The sequence below is a fragment of the Hoplias malabaricus genome, chromosome 6, assembly GCF_029633855.1.
Source record: "Hoplias malabaricus isolate fHopMal1 chromosome 6, fHopMal1.hap1, whole genome shotgun sequence".
Classification (NCBI taxonomy): Eukaryota; Metazoa; Chordata; class Actinopteri; order Characiformes; family Erythrinidae; genus Hoplias; species Hoplias malabaricus.
The window spans coordinates 22,350,128-22,352,627 of NC_089805.1; the positions used below are offsets into that span (position 1 = coordinate 22,350,128).

Sequence of the window (2,500 nt, forward strand, 5' to 3'; positions counted from 1 at the left end):
CCCAAAGCGAGAATCATACCCCTAGACCAACGAGCCTAAAACATGCTTGCAAATTTTCAGAGTTGTCCTGCAGGAAAGACTATAACCGGGAAAGCAAAGCACACAGTTGAGGTCACCATCATTGATTTCCAAACACAGGTCGGAGAAACAGGGCTCGTCCGGGATTTGAACCCGGGACCTCTCGCACCCTAAGCGAGAATCATACCCCTAGACCAACGAGCCTTCGCACAGCTGCTCCGGATTGCGGGTCATTTCTGTGCCAACCAGTACATTTCTTAAGTCTTTTCAATCTATCTGTTGGTTGTCAGTATATTTCACTTACACACAAACCATCACTAATTCAAACAATGTTACTCATCCAGGCTTAGCAATCAGAGAGCACGATACCACTATCTAAACACACTGAGCAAGAGCACCTTATGATGTCATTTCAACTCAGCGCTAAACTACGCATGTCATTCCATTCCTTAGAAGCTCTCTTTCTTAACATGGCCATCGCTACAGACATGCTGGCCATGATACGCCTTCAATCTCTGACAGGTGAGCTAGCGTATCCATCAAAGCAAGATAAATCATTCATCTTTCTGCCACCGATTCTGTCACTTAAATCTAACGCAGTCATTGTGCAGTCAAACATGTCACACCATGAGGAAAAATTCATGATTTTGAAATATCATTATTGATTCAATCAGACTAGAAGTATCTATAGGGATCATAGACACTGACAAACTTGAAATGTTTCACCGTTTTATCAAGGGTTCGTTTTCCATAAAAAAGATGAATTGGGAGAAGCAAGCACTGTCTTTAAAGTACAGTATACCTTGTGCAAAGGCAGAAAAAAGTCCATCAGCAGGGAACGCCTTTTTTCAAGGGTTATCGTTCCCTGACAAACATCTCGGCGAGCAAGGATGAAAGAAGGGCTCGTCCGGGATTTGAACCCGGGACCTCTCGCACCCAAAGCGAGAATCATACCCCTAGACCAACGAGCCAAAAACATGCTTGCAAATTTTCAGAGTTGTCCTGCAGGAAAGACTATAACCGGGAAAGCAAAGCACACAGTTGAGGTCACCATCATTGATTTCCAAACACAGGTCGGAGAAACAGGGCTCGTCCGGGATTTGAACCCGGGACCTCTCGCACCCTAAGCGAGAATCATACCCCTAGACCAACGAGCCTTCGCACAGCTGCTCCGGATTGCGGGTCATTTCTGTGCCAACCAGTACATTTCTTAAGTCTTTTCAATCTATCTGTTGGTTGTCAGTATATTTCACTTACACACAAACCATCACTAATTCAAACAATGTTACTCATCCAGGCTTAGCAATCAGAGAGCACGATACCACTATCTAAACACACTGAGCAAGAGCACCTTATGATGTCATTTCAACTCAGCGCTAAACTACGCATGTCATTCCATTCCTTAGAAGCTCTCTTTCTTAACATGGCCATCGCTACAGACATGCTGGCCATGATACGCCTTCAATCTCTGACAGGTGAGCTAGCGTATCCATCAAAGCAAGATAAATCATTCATCTTTCTGCCACCGATTCTGTCACTTAAATCTAACGCAGTCATTGTGCAGTCAAACATGTCACACCATGAGGAAAAATTCATGATTTTGAAATATCATTATTGATTCAATCAGACTAGAAGTATCTTTAGGGATCATAGACACTGACAAACTTGAAATGTTTCACCGTTTTATCAAGGGTTCGTTTTCCATAAAAAAGATGAATTGGGAGAAGCAAGCACTGTCTTTAAAGTACAGTATACCTTGTGCAAAGGCAGAAAAAAGTCCATCAGCAGGGAACGCCTTTTTTCAAGGGTTATCGTTCCCTGACAAACATCTCGGCGAGCAAGGATGAAAGAAGGGCTTGCCCGGGATTTGAACCCGGGACCTCTCGCACCCAAAGCGAGAATCATACCCCTAGACCAACGAGCCAAAAACACGCTTGCAAATTTTCAGAGTTGTCCTGCAGGAAAGACTATAACCGGGAAAGCAAAGCACACAGTTGAGGTCACCATCATTGATTTCCAAACACAGGTCGGAGAAACAGGGCTCGTCCGGGATTTGAACCCGGGACCTCTCGCACCCTAAGCGAGAATCATACCCCTAGACCAACGAGCCTTCGCACAGCTGCTCCGGATTGCGGGTCATTTCTGTGCCAACCAGTACATTTCTTAAGTCTTTTCAATCTATCTGTTGGTTGTCAGTATATTTCACTTACACACAAACCATCACTAATTCAAACAATGTTACTCATCCAGGCTTAGCAATCAGAGAGCACGATACCACTATCTAAACACACTGAGCAAGAGCACCTTATGATGTCATTTCAACTCAGCGCTAAACTACGCATGTCATTCCATTCCTTAGAAGCTCTCTTTCTTAACATGGCCATCGCTACAGACATGCTGGCCATGATACGCCTTCAATCTCTGACAGGTGAGCTAGCGTATCCATCAAAGCAAGATAAATCATTCATCTTTCTGCCACCGA

At 44.2% G+C, this 2,500-nt stretch overlaps 6 non-coding genes across 6 annotated transcripts in view; all 6 read right to left on the reverse strand.

Annotated features, from left to right (window-relative positions):
* The window catches only part of trnap-ugg (transfer RNA proline (anticodon UGG)), a 72-nt gene extending 36 nt beyond the window's left edge, over nt 1–36 (reverse strand). Inside the window, exon 1 of the tRNA in view lies at nt 1–36. This exon is cut by the window's left edge and continues 36 nt beyond it. This is a non-coding gene — a tRNA (tRNA-Pro).
* Nucleotides 37–150: 114 nt separating this feature from the next.
* Nucleotides 151–222, reverse strand: trnap-agg (transfer RNA proline (anticodon AGG)). The gene has a single exon. It is a non-coding gene; the product is annotated as a tRNA-Pro (tRNA).
* A 695-nt stretch (nt 223–917) lies between these two features.
* Nucleotides 918–989, reverse strand: trnap-ugg (transfer RNA proline (anticodon UGG)). Its single transcript has one exon. It is a non-coding gene; the product is annotated as a tRNA-Pro (tRNA).
* A 114-nt stretch (nt 990–1,103) lies between these two features.
* Nucleotides 1,104–1,175, reverse strand: trnap-agg (transfer RNA proline (anticodon AGG)). Its single transcript has one exon. It is a non-coding gene; the product is annotated as a tRNA-Pro (tRNA).
* Nucleotides 1,176–1,870: 695 nt separating this feature from the next.
* Nucleotides 1,871–1,942, reverse strand: trnap-ugg (transfer RNA proline (anticodon UGG)). Its single transcript has one exon. It is a non-coding gene; the product is annotated as a tRNA-Pro (tRNA).
* Nucleotides 1,943–2,056: 114 nt separating this feature from the next.
* trnap-agg (transfer RNA proline (anticodon AGG)) lies at nt 2,057–2,128 on the reverse strand. Its single transcript has one exon. It is a non-coding gene; the product is annotated as a tRNA-Pro (tRNA).
* Between the last annotated feature and the right edge of the window lie 372 nt (nt 2,129–2,500).